Here is a 13,434-nt window from a genome sequence, read left to right as displayed (position 1 = left end):
ACTGTGTGTGATCGCGTAAAGCATTGGCGACCTTAGTCCTTTTGGCATTTGTTGCTAATGAGTCTGATCATTGATGCGAGGTTTAAATGACATACTTAACATACTGACAGTTCTAACAGTTAAGATGATTAAATATATCTGTAACAGCCATGTTAAAGCGGGGACGGTGGTGCGCCGGTGCCGTATCTAATCCGACGAGGGCTTAAGTGTCGGTCAACTTGGATCCCATTACATGAATGCCAGGCTGGCTAAGTTCCGCCTCAGCTACAAAATTTGCAAACGTGCAGAAAACACCGGCTAACTTCCAAATGACCAACTCTCCAGGCAGACAGTTACGGTGCAAATATTCAGTGATGGGAAGAAACATGTTGGTGACAGGAAGCGCATCTGGCTACCTCTTACACTAACCACGCAAAGTCAGTTCATACCCATGAAGACCCTGGGCCAACGCGGACCAAAGCCACGAGAAAAATGAAATGCTGAGCGTTTTATACTGCACGGATGGTTGCGTATTGTTTCTAACATTATTTAATAAAGGTTTCTATTCAGACGATATATCCCATTGACGACCTTGCAAAGAACCTGAAACGAATATTTAATTTGTTCGAGAACCGCTTCTCAAAATAGCACAGAAAAGGCCAGTTTCCATTTAGTGATGTGGATAGTAGTCCGGTACTTCCTGACAGATTAAACCTACGTGGCGGACCAAGACGAGAAGTCTGAACCAAGCTATTCCCAGACGACTCACGAAGCGCACTCATAAATTAACTTTCACCATTAGCTTTCGGGTTTTCATTTTTCCTATCATTTTTATTAAATGATATAGCGCTGAGTGAAGAGACTCATTTAAATGTCTCGCAACGGACGATCGCTGCTCCAGTGTACGGTAGGCACATGCGAGTGGGCTAACACATTGTCCGGATTCAGATGTACGTATGCAGTAGCCTCAGCCTCCCACTAGCTAACGACATGAATACACTGATAAGCCAGAACCACCTTCCTAGTAGCCGGTATGTCCAAAACGTGGCTCAAATGGCTCTGAGCACTAGGGGACTTAATATATGAGGTCATCAGTCCCCTAGAACTTAGAACTACTTAAAGCTAACTAATCCAAGGATATCACACACATCCATGCCCGATGCAGGATTCGAAACTGCGACCGTAGCGGTCGCGCGGTTTCAGAGTGTAGCGCCTAGAACCGCTCTGCCACCACGGCCGGCGATTCAGCAAGACATAGGCTCCGACGTCGACCAGTAGAGTGGTAACATGCGGGCGTATTGGACTTCCCAGTAAGACGTCATTTAAAGGAGATTATGGTTTTGTAGCCAAAAGAGTGGCAAATAATGTGGTGTATTGGAATCCTGAATAAAACCAATTTGTTTTCAGAAAAAAATGTTTTGTATTACCTACTGAACGTCCATCTTATATTGGTGCCGTCAATGAACAGTGCATGCAGGAATAAGAGAATCTGGAAGCTCTAGATAGGTACTAGTGACGTTAGATACGGCGTCCAATAAATAAGCAGACAATACTACCGGCAACGTTACGTTCTCTCCCACATTGCAAACGTCACAATCCTCCTGCACATCTTACGGCACGAGCACTCCTGGTACAGTCTTACTCTGCCAGGAAGTTGATAAAAAACACATTCCGGTGCAGAGCGGAAATTTGTTCTCGGCAGTGGTCTGCCAAATGGCATCAATTGGGTGATAAGGGGCAACACTCTTGCCGTGGACGTGGTGCCGGGCGGCTCTGGCCGGTCTGCCTTTAGGACGCGTGAGTGACGCGAGCATGGAGTGTACCTGTTGCGGCCAGTGGCCAGTAATTGACAGTAAGCAGGGGCGCGGCGTGATGGATGACCAGCCGGTGGCGCGACACGGCCTCCTAATCAAGGCGGTCGCCGTCTCCGCACCTCAGCCCCGCGATCTGGCAGGACGGGCCGGCCAGGGAACTCACTGGCCAAGTCAGCGCCCTTTCAATTGGTCGGTAAAGCGTGGCTGGGTGCCACGTCGCGTAACAGGCCATAAAGGCTCGTGGTGGCCCGTGCATCCAGATGAACCCTCGGGCGATTGAACGTCGTTTTGGAGGTGGCTGATTCTTTAAAAAAAAAACATGCTAATAGGTCTAGAGCCCTTTGTGTCGCCCCAGTCTTCCTTCTGAAGTATAATAATCAGTCATTGTTCCAGCTTGAACCGAGCTTGGGTGTGCTGTCGAACGACACTTGAAAGACACTCGACTAATAATCGAGAGGACTGTGATAAGAATGTCCTTCTGGCAATTCACATCTCCATGATTGCCACAGACTGCTTTTTGGCAAATGCTGAGAAGGTGTATTCGAAAAGACACCATAGATTTCCTACATTTTTGTGACCATAATATCCACAGTTGATGTACTGCTACATACAACACTTCAAATCTGAAAGAAGCCAACCGAGACGGACATGCCTTCGAGAAGCCACATTGTACTACTTCGATTAGACGTTCTGCGAGTCAGGTCGCTACCTTCGAACTCAGATGTGGGGATCAAAACTGCCGGAATAACGTGATCAAAAGTTACCATTGAGTCTGGGGTGTTGGTTCTTTCAATCATCTACCTACTGAAATGAAACATCGGTCCAATTTGACCCTAGCCGGCCGAAGTGGCCGTGCGGTTAAAGGCGCTGCAGTCTGGAACCGCAAGACCGCTACGGTCGCAGGTTCGAATCCTGCCTAGGGCATGGATGTTTGTGATGTCCTTAGGTTAGTTAGGTTTAACTAGTTCTAAGTTCTAGGGGACTAATGACCTCAGCAGTTGAGTCCCATAGTGCTCAGAGCCATTTGAACCAGCCAATTTGACCCTAATTTATTGCAAAGTCTGTGCTACAGAACATAACACGAAGTTTCAGACAAAATGAATTAGAGAAGAATAATACACGTACCAAATAAGAGAACAAGTCTGTATGGATAATGAGAAATTGACAGCTGCTTAGGAGAGAAAGGAAGAACAGAGAACAGTGGTTGCTCCCATCTTGTGACATGACGTCAGATATCACGTGCAATTACCATAACTGAGTCGTTAGTAATCCTTGCAAAAGTACTCAAAATATTAACGTTCCAGCATATTATTAGTCAAAAATCGCGCTCCTTCCCAAGAATTGGTAAGTCCCATTCCCGATCCGCTGTGGTCAGTTTGGTTTAAGCTTTCGTATGGAGTAGCACACTTCTTAACAGGTCAATCCAAAATTCCCACCGTTCATACGTGTAATAAGTTCTTTCAATCCGCGTTTCTCAAGCGTCTGTAAATCACAGAAAGCGTCCAGCTGTTTCCCACTATCTGTTAATTTTTTTAGGAGGATCCAATGGAATTGTATTCCACGTTTGGTACAACACTAAAGTCCAATCACCCTGCGTGGAGACAATCTCTGGGAGGCAGCAGCTCGCCTCTACAACGGACAAAATAAGTTCTCAGACGAACTCAATTATTTATTTTCATACGAAGAAGACAGAGATGTTAATGGTGTCGCACTCTCTTGCTTTTTAGAAAGGCACCCAGTCTCAAAAACAAGTTCTGTAGAAAGATGCTCTGGCCGAATATCTTTGGCCCTGTAAAATTGGTAGTATTGTATCCAGAGCCAAGTTTTCGTCACGGCTCATTCTACCACATTCCTAAGGTGGAGAAAATGCTGTGTTATCTAGTGGATTCAGAGAAAGTTACTGGCGCCAGGCCTTAGCAAAACACCTGGAGTTCTACGTGGACCCACACAGGACCATTTGATCCTCGTCTGCAAACTTCATAGAACAGGTCCGACCTTCCCTGTGGATTATCTGTCCATGTCTGAGTTCATTACACGCTCTGGCTTGCAGCTGCAGAAAATTCACATGCAGCAGCTGCAAAGTATGGAGAGAATATTAAAATGGGAAATGATGGCACAGCATTGTATGGTAGTGAAACATGGGCTTTGGAAGAACCGGGAATGAAGAGAATCGAAACATTTGAGATATGGTGCTGCACAAGAATGGTGAAAATTAGGTGGACTGATAAGCTGAGGGGGAATGAGGAAGTTTTGCACAGAGTCGGATAGGAAAGGAATGTGTGGAAAAAAGGGACAAGAAGAAGAGACAGGATGGTAATACATGTGTTAAGACATCACGGAACAACTTCCTTGGTACTAGAAGGAGCGGCAGAGGGTAAAAACAGATTAAAATACATAAAGCAAGTAGTTTAGGACGTAGAATGCAAATTAAACTTGCTCTACATACAGTTAACAACAAGAATGGAATTAAAACGGACACAAAGTCTAATTGATTCACTCTAGAAATTAATCTTTTCAGGCTGGATTTTGAGAAGGAGAACAGAGTTCACTTGAAATGCCAGCTCTGAACAGTAGTTAACCAATCGCTATTCAACTGTGTCCACTGGATAGTTAGCCGCTGAAGCTAAATCCAACCAAGAAGTTCCACACTGAGAGGCTAAGTCCAGTTTATAATTTGCTGTCCATTAGCAAAATAATCAAAAGAACTGTGTCTTCTGAGTGGAGTTATCCGGGATTGCACTGCATCACTAATTGGCTGGTTAGGTGACAAACTGCTTCTTAAATACACGCTAAATGGTAGGGCACTTGTTCTGTCCCCAACTGGGCATGACAGTATCGCTACCCGTGCCAATGAAGATGCCGCGAGTTTTACACAGAGCCTTCCACCGGCCTGCTGTTAAACATGTTGTTCTTTACTAGTGGTGGAGTCCGGCTGGTGCTATTACTAACTATGGGTGTACACTGGCCAGTGTTATTATTTTAATGCAGTTAGCGTGGCAACCCAAGAGCCTTAGCTGTGACGCAGTGTAGCAGATATCCTAGGATACTGCAACAGCTAAAATTGCTTATTTAGGAGTATTGTAGTATATGTGCTTCACTTCATTCATAGAAAAGTCGATAGTTTGGAATTAGACCAAATGAGATAGCTAAGCGCTTTAAGACGCCGGCATCATGGGGAGGCGACGCGGTCTCGGATCGAATCCGTCCGGTGGTTAACGATGAGGGGCCTGGTGTGCCAACGATGCTGGATGTCGTTTTCTGCATACGACTAGGTGAACACAACGTTGGTGCCTAATTCTCTCCTCAGACATGATTTGCGTTTAGAAAACTTTCTCACACTTACACGTGAGTTAACACAGACAGATGAGATGGGTACACAACTGTAGTCCCAATGATGATTTGGGGGGGGGAGGGGTGTCATCAGGAAGGACATCCGGCCACCTGCAACTGCAAACAGTGCGAAATCCGATATAACATGCCGAATCTGGGGAGACAGAGAATAAGACCAGGGACAAAGAAGAAAAAGGTAATTGGTTTAATTTGAAACGCTATTACATTTCTAATTTGGTTCTACAGTTACAAAACAGTTAATTTCAGGAGATGTTGAAGTGATTTTTGTTTACTACATTTTTTTTTTCTAAAGCACCGTCTTCTGCGTGCATTCTGGAGGTATTCCTGCGTTTCGAACTTTTGTCTCTGACCCAGTTTAGTGCAGTGAAGCTTTCTGCACGTAAAGCACAATTTACTAAATCACAACTGTTTACTTACGTTCTCCTGATTAAACATACGTATGTGGTGCAATATTTGATCGTGTTTTACGTCTAAGTTACAGTTAGCTACCTTTACGTGACATCAGGTTAGTTTTTTCTGTATATTTGGTCGCGCTACACGTCAGCGCTCTGTTTATTTACGTTTTACGAACAAAAGTGAGGTTGATGGTGTAATACCTAGTCGTGCTTTACGTTAGGGATATTGTTTACGTGCGGTTCTAGGTGCTACAGTCTGGAACCGAGCGACCACTACGGTCGCAGGTTCGAATCCTGCCTCGGGCATGGATATGTGTGATGTCCTTAGGTTAGTTAGGTTTAATTAGTTCTAAGTTCTAGGCTACTGATGACCTCAGAAGTTAAGTCGCATAGTGCTCAGAGCCATTTTGGATATTGTTTATTTACGTTCTCCAAAGAATAATTAGGAATGGTGTGCAATATTTAGTGATCCTTTACGTTACGAAATGTTTAATGCTGCAAGCAAAAGTGATACTAGGCCGAAAATGCTAGTTTCAAATCTAGTATCTACGAGATAAGCCTTGAGAAAGCAATGTAAAACTCATATACTTAATACAGGACTCTAGTGTGTGGCATGAAATCTTTTACGCTATGTACTCCCATTTTCCTAACCAATTGTAGTCATCGTCATGTTCCTCCCACAATAACGAAGAATAATTTACCTCTTATAAGTTCTCTGCGAACGTCGTGTTTGTAAGAGACTGATACTGACGGCACCTGTGTCTGCTTCCCCGAGATTGAATTTGAAGGCATCTTTCTCATTCCCTGCATCAAGAAGCGGCCATTGTGCAAAATACCTCCCAATACGTGACCAAAACCCACGTGTTGCCAAAAATGAGCGATGGTCATCCTCTGTCGTCTCTTAATCAAATATTTCACCGAAAGTTTGAAATAAAGGTATATACAGGTTGTTAGGGATATTAGTTCAGGTCATTGGTACCTTAATATGCGCCCACTTCAGTGTGTTAGTTTCTTTCTCTGTGCCCAACAGTCTTCCTTGAAATACACTCCTGGAAATTGAAATAAGAACACCGTGAATTCATTGTCCCAGGAAGGGGAAACTTTATTGACACATTCCTGGGGTCAGATACATCACATGATCACACTGACAGAACCACAGGCACATAGACACAGGCAACAGAGCATGCACAATGTCGGCACTAGTACAGTGTATATCCACCTTTCGCAGCAATGCACGCTGCTATTCTCCCATGGAGACGATCGTAGAGATGCTGGATGTAGTCCTGTGGAACGGCTTGCCATGCCATTTCCACCTGGCGCCTCAGTTGGACCAGCGTTCGTGCTCGACGTGCAGACCGCGTGAGACGACGCTTCATCCAGTCCCAAACATGCTCAATGGGGGACAGATCCGGAGATCTTGCTGGCCAGGGTAGTTGACTTACACCTTCTAGAGCACGTTGGGTGGCACGGGATACATGCGGACGTGCATTGTCCTGTTGGAACAGCAAGTTCCCTTGCCGGTCTAGGAATGGTAGAACGATGGGTTCTATGACGGTTTGGATGTACCGTGCACTATTCAGTGTCCCCTCGACGATCACCAGTGGTGTACGGCCAGTGTAGGAGATCGCTCCCCACACCATGATGCCGGGTGTTGGCCCTGTGTGCCTCGGTCGTATGCAGTCCTGATTGTGGCGCTCACCTGCACGGCGCCAAACACGCATACGACCATCATTGGCACCAAGGCAGAAGCGACTCTCATCGCTGAAGACGACACGTCTCCATTCGTCCCCCATTCACGCCTGTCGCGACACCACTGGAGGCGGGCTGCACGATGTTGGGGCGTGAGCGGAAGACGGCCTAACGGTGTGCGGAACCGTAGTCCAGCTTCATGGAGACGGTTTCGAATGGTCCTCGCCGATACCCCAGGAGCAACAGTGTCCCTAATTTGCTGGGAAGTGGCGGTGCGGTCCCCTACGGCACTGCGTAGGATCATACGGTCTTGGCGTGCATCCGTGCGTCGCTGCGGTCCGGTCCCAGGTCGACGGGCACGTGCACCTTCCGCCGACCACTGGCGACAACATCGATGTACTGTGGAGACCTCACGCCCCACGTGTTGAGCAATTCGGCGGTACGTCCACCCGGCCTCCCGCATGCCCACTATACGCCCTCGCTCAAAGTCCGTCAACTGCACATACGGTTCACGTCCACGCTGTCGCGGCATGCTACCAGTGTTAAAGACTGCGATGGAGCTCCGTATGCCACGGCAAACTGGCTGACACTGACGGCGGCGGTGCACAAATGCTGCGCAGCTAGCGCCATTCGACGGCCAACACCGCGGTTCCTGGTGTGTCCGCTGTGCCGTGCGTGTGATCATTGCTTGTACAGCCCTCTCGCAGTGTCCGGAGCAAGTATGGTGGGTCTGACACACCGGTGTCAATGTGTTCTTTTTTCTATTTCCAGGAGTGTACGTCACATATTTTATTACCGGCTGTCCTCTGCACAGGAGTAGCTGCACCACTATGTGGACTATGCCTGTCGGTGTAGAGTACCCGTCTTTCGTCAATGAGTCCACATTCCAGCACTTGACCAACTTCCCAGGGGAAGCATAAATGGCTTGCTCTGGAGGTACTACGTAATCAATAGACGTACTACTCTTAATAGCTCTAATTATTATCTAGTTACCTTCCATTAGGAATGTGGGTGCATTCAACGACCGTGATATGACTTTCAAATGATAGACCAAAACAATAAGTCGTCCTCTTCTTTCAGTTTTTATTAGGCAAATCTAGATTTCGGCTAGTGCCTATCCATTATCAATGCACTATTTCAGAGTATTAAATGACTCTAGGCACTATGGGACTCAACGTCTGAGGTCATCAGTCCCACAGACTTATAACTACTTAAACCTAACTAACCTAAGGACATCACACACACCCATCCCCGAGGCCGAATTCGAACCTGCGACCGTAGCAGCAGCGCGGTTCCGGACTAAAGTGCTTAGAACCGCTTGGCCACAGCGGCCGGCTTTCGGGGTATTACAGCATGTCCTAGAACGTCAGGCCCCTGTTGTTCGGGCTTGTCACAGTTCGTTCAAGGGTCTGACGCACTAGGACGTGCACTGACACCTTGTAACAGTGCATAGGTAACGGCTAGAAACTACCCGAAGTCTAGATTTCCTTAATAAAAGCTGAAAGAATAGGACGGCTCATTTCTGTACTTCGTCGTTTGAGAACTCTAATAATTAGTTCGCATATGAGTAGGATACTGATGTAATGTTTTTCAGTACATTTCCTACAGTCATTAACAGAAGTTTGTTGCACTTACACCCCTAAAAACGTGTAGGTATATTTACAAATACCACATTTCTAGTGTCTACAAGCTATTTGACTTGTTACGTTTCCGGGACAGACTGTCATAGAAATAACTCATCAGTAATGACAATGATGAACCACCCCCCCCCACCCCCCCGAAAAAAGAAATCACTGTCCATCTTACGAGACAACTGAAAAGATTCGTGAACGCCTACTCGATCGCTACCTGGCAGTACAATTCTTCCCCTACATAAAAGGAAGAGGAGCGCCATTATTTGTCCCCTCGGTTTGATTAGCAGTCGCCAGCCACACCTGTCAGCAGGCTCCCCGGCCGGCAGTAAGGCGCGGGCCAGCCCGGGGTGCCATCCATCCAGCTGGTGCCAGTGCCGCCAGTAATTAGCACGTGAAAGACTCGAAGAAGCACCAGAAGCAGGGATCCCGCCGTAATGAAGCCGGCCGGCCGACCGGAGTAGCCCAGCCACCTACAGAAAGGCGCCATTGTCTGCGGTGACGGCCCATTGCCTGCAGACAGCGCGCAATAAAGCACAATGGCTTTGCTGTTCCGGTACGCCGCTGTGTCACTCATTCGCCAACCATTCTCTTTCCCCTGTAACTAAGCGAGTTTTGTCTGCCGCGACCAGGACGTAAAGCGATTCTGACACGGGGAAGAACAAAAGGACTCGGGAGGCGTGCGGCGTGTAAGACGACCTCCCCATGCGCAACCAATGGTAGTCGCAAACTCGTTTTTTTTTTTTTCCTATACAGGAAACTTGTAGACAGCCTGTTGCTACAGTGCAGGTACTCGATCAATCATGTAGAAATCTTTTGAAATGGAAACTTCTAACGCTGCACAGGAATACATCTAGTGCTTCATTGTCTCTGTCCCTCCTACCACCCACTGCACTGTAGGGCCAAAGAAACATGTACACCTGCCTAAATTCATGAAGGACGCCCGTGAGCACACTGAAGTGCCACAACACGAAGTGGCATGGTCTCAACTAAAGTCTGAAGTAGTGCTGGAGGGAACTGAGACCATAAATCCTGCAGCGCTCTCCGTAAATCCGTAAGAGTAAGAGGTGTGTGTGTGTGTGGGGGGGGGGGGGGGGGGGGAGAGAACACGTGCAAGGCATACCTGATACGCTCGATAATGTTAATGCCTGGGGAGTTTGGTGGATATCGATAGTGTTTCTGGAGGCAATCTGAAGCAATTCTGGACGTGTAGGGATGTTGCATTGCCCTGGTGGAACTGACCATGTCCGTTCGAATGCACAATGGACACGAATGAATGGAGTTAGACAGTATGCTTATGTACGTGTCAGAGTTATATCTATATATACCAGGGACCCTATATACTCCTATTGCTCCTGACCCAGACCATTGCAGAGCCTCCACTATAGCATTAGTCTGCTGTCACGAAGGTTCCATGGATTCATGAGGTTTCTCTATACCCGTACACGTTGATCCTCTCGATACAATTTGAACGAGACTCGTCCGACCAATCAACATGTTTCCACTCATCAACACTCCAACGTTGGTGATGAAGCTACCAGGCGCGTCGTATAGCTTTGTGTCGTGCAGTCATCAAGGGTACACGAGCTGGCCTTTGGCTCCGAATGCGCATATCGATGATGTTTCGTTGAACGGTTCGCACGCTGACACTTCTTGATGTCCCAGCATTGAAATCTGCAGCAATTTGCTGAAAGGTTGCACTTCTATCAGTTAAACGACTGTCTTCAGTCGTTGTAGGCCCTACTCTTGCAAAATCTTTTTCTGGCTGCAGCGATATCGGAGATTTGACGTTTTACAGGATTCATGATGTTCGCGATACGCTCGTGAAATGGATGTACAGAAAAATCCCCACTTCATCGCTACCTGGGAGAAGCTATGTTCCATCGCTCACGCGCTGACTGCAACATCACGTTCAAACTCACTTAAATCTTGTAACTTCCCATTGTAGCGGCAGTAAGCGATCCAACAATTGCGCCAGACACTTGTTTTCTTACATAGGCGTTGATGACCGCAGTGCCGTATTCTGCCTGTTTCCGTATCTCTGTATTTGAATGCGCATGCCTGTACCAGTTTCTTTGGTGCTTCAGTATACACACATCAAAAAAAGTTGAGCATAACCCCTGGTTCCCAGTACTCCTGAATATAGACGTTGACTGTGGATCTTGTATCACAGACACAGTCCCTTTGACTGTTGTCACTAAACCCGCCCAAAGGTATAAACAACTATGCATGAGCAGGGCCTATTAGAGGACCGACAGCCGATCAGTTTCAGTCATTCCACCAGGAAGAAGATACACGCCTCATGTTGTCTGTAGTTCAACCATGCCTAGACGGTGAATACCGCGATTTGATCGCGTCCGTATTGTTACTTTGTGCCAGGAAGGGCTCTCAAAAAGGGAAGTGTCCAGGCGTCTCGGAGTGAATCAAAGCGATGTTGTTCGGACATGGAGGAGATACAGAGAGACAGGAACTGTCGATGACATGCCCGACGGGTACTAATGCAGTGGACGACCGCTACCTACGGATTATGGCTCGAAGGAACCGTGACAGCAACGCCACCATGTTTGTTCAATAATGCTTTTCGAGCAGCCACAGGACGACCTGTTAAGACTCAAACAGTGCGCAATTGGCTGCACGATGAGAGGTCCATCTTCGCAAACACGACACCATGTAGCGCGGTATAAATAGGCTCAACAACATGCCGAATGGATCGCTCAGGAATGGCACCACGTTCTCTTCACCGAGTAGTGTGGCATATGCCTTCAACCAGACAATCGTCGGAGACGTGTTTGGAGGCAACCCGGTCAGTCTGAACGCATTAGACACACTGCCCAGCGAGTGCAGCAAGAGGGAGGTTCCCTGTTGTTTTGGGGTGGCTGGTGGTCATGGGAGGCTAAACGGCTGTACGATACGTGGATGCCATCTTCCGACCAATAGTACAACCATATCGGCAGTATATTGGCGATGCATTCATCTTCATGGAAGACAATTCGCACCCCCATCGTGCACATCTTGTGAATGACTTCCTTCAGGATAGCGACATCGCTCGACTAGAGTAGCCATTGTGTTCTCTAGACATGAACCCTATCGAACATGTCTGGGATGGATTGAAAACTACTGCTTTTGGACCACGTGAAACGCCAACCGATCTGAGGGATCAACGCCTAATCGCCGTCGAGCAGTGGTACAATCTGGGCCGACAGTGCCTAGATGAACTTGCGGATAGTATGCTAGGACGAATACAGGCATGCATCAATTCAAGAGGACATGCTACTGTGTGTTAGAGGTACCGATTTGTACACCAATCTGGTCCACAACTTCTTAAGTTCTCGCTGTGTGGTGGTGCAACATGCAATGTGTGGTTTTCATGAGCAATAAAAAGGACGGAATTATGTTTATGTCGATCTCTATTCCAATTTTCTGTACAGGTTCCGGAACTCTCGGAACCCAACTTCAAATGGTTCAAATGGCCCTGAGCACTATGGGACTTAACTGCTGAGGTCATCAGTCCCCTAGAACTTAGAACTACTTAAACCTAACTAACCCAAGAACATCACACATATCCATGCCCGAGGCAGGATTCGAACCTACGACAGTAGCGGTCGCGCGGTTGCAGACTGTAGATCCTAGAACCGCTCCGCCAGAACAGAGGTGATGGAAAACTTTTTTTGATGTGTGTAGTTTGCCGTCACCCTCTCTTAATTTGCCACTGACGCCTAAGAAACTTCTAATAATAAAATGACAACAAGACATAAAAGTTTTTGAATATTACAATAATAAATTCCTTAAGAACAACGGAATACTTACGTCGTTTTAACACGATGTTAATAATATGATACATCAGTGCTTAGTTTACCGCTTCCGCCTAACGTCGAACGGCTTGTGATTGACAAATACGTATGTGAAAAGCAAATTTCCAAAATTTGATATGTACTACGCAATTAACTTGAGCACTACACTGTCGAGAAAATGATACCTGTAAAAGAACAGGAGAAGTGCCTACCACAGAAAGTACTCGACACCGTGATTTCGAGGAAGCATTTCGTGGCTGTCGCATTTCTGCGTATGCACATCCGTTGCTTGCTCTGTCGTGGGTACTTTGCTCTGTCAGCATATTTTAGTGTGAGGGAGATGAGCGGATGTATTTAGTGACCAGCTGAGTGCCACAACAAATGGCGCTTGTTCAGTGCACAATGTTACGCCAAGCCCAACTCGTGGAAAACTTATGCGGATCTGCTCGTGCAAGAGAATAAAAGTGAAAGGGTTTCGGCGAAACCTCCAGTAAATTCTGCAGTGTAAACATTGGAACCATAACAGCGTGAAACTAACTCTCTAGTAAATAAAAACCGTAACTTTCCGAAAAGAATTCGAACACCAGAAAAAATTTCCGCGAGTGAAGGAAAGTCTGGACCATAGTATGACGAATTATCGACGACATTTAACTGCGTAAGTGGTAATTAAGAAATTGTCGATCCAAAAGTTATGAAGTCGGGAATGCATCTTCATGTTTTCTGACTGTTTAATGGCGGTCCGCCACGTATCTCCCTCCACTAACCTCTTCATCTCAGAGTTGCT

The sequence above is a fragment of the Schistocerca nitens genome, chromosome 5, assembly GCF_023898315.1.
Source record: "Schistocerca nitens isolate TAMUIC-IGC-003100 chromosome 5, iqSchNite1.1, whole genome shotgun sequence".
In the NCBI taxonomy this organism is placed as follows: domain Eukaryota; kingdom Metazoa; phylum Arthropoda; class Insecta; order Orthoptera; family Acrididae; genus Schistocerca; species Schistocerca nitens.
Note: the sequence above shows the minus strand (reverse complement) of the source record.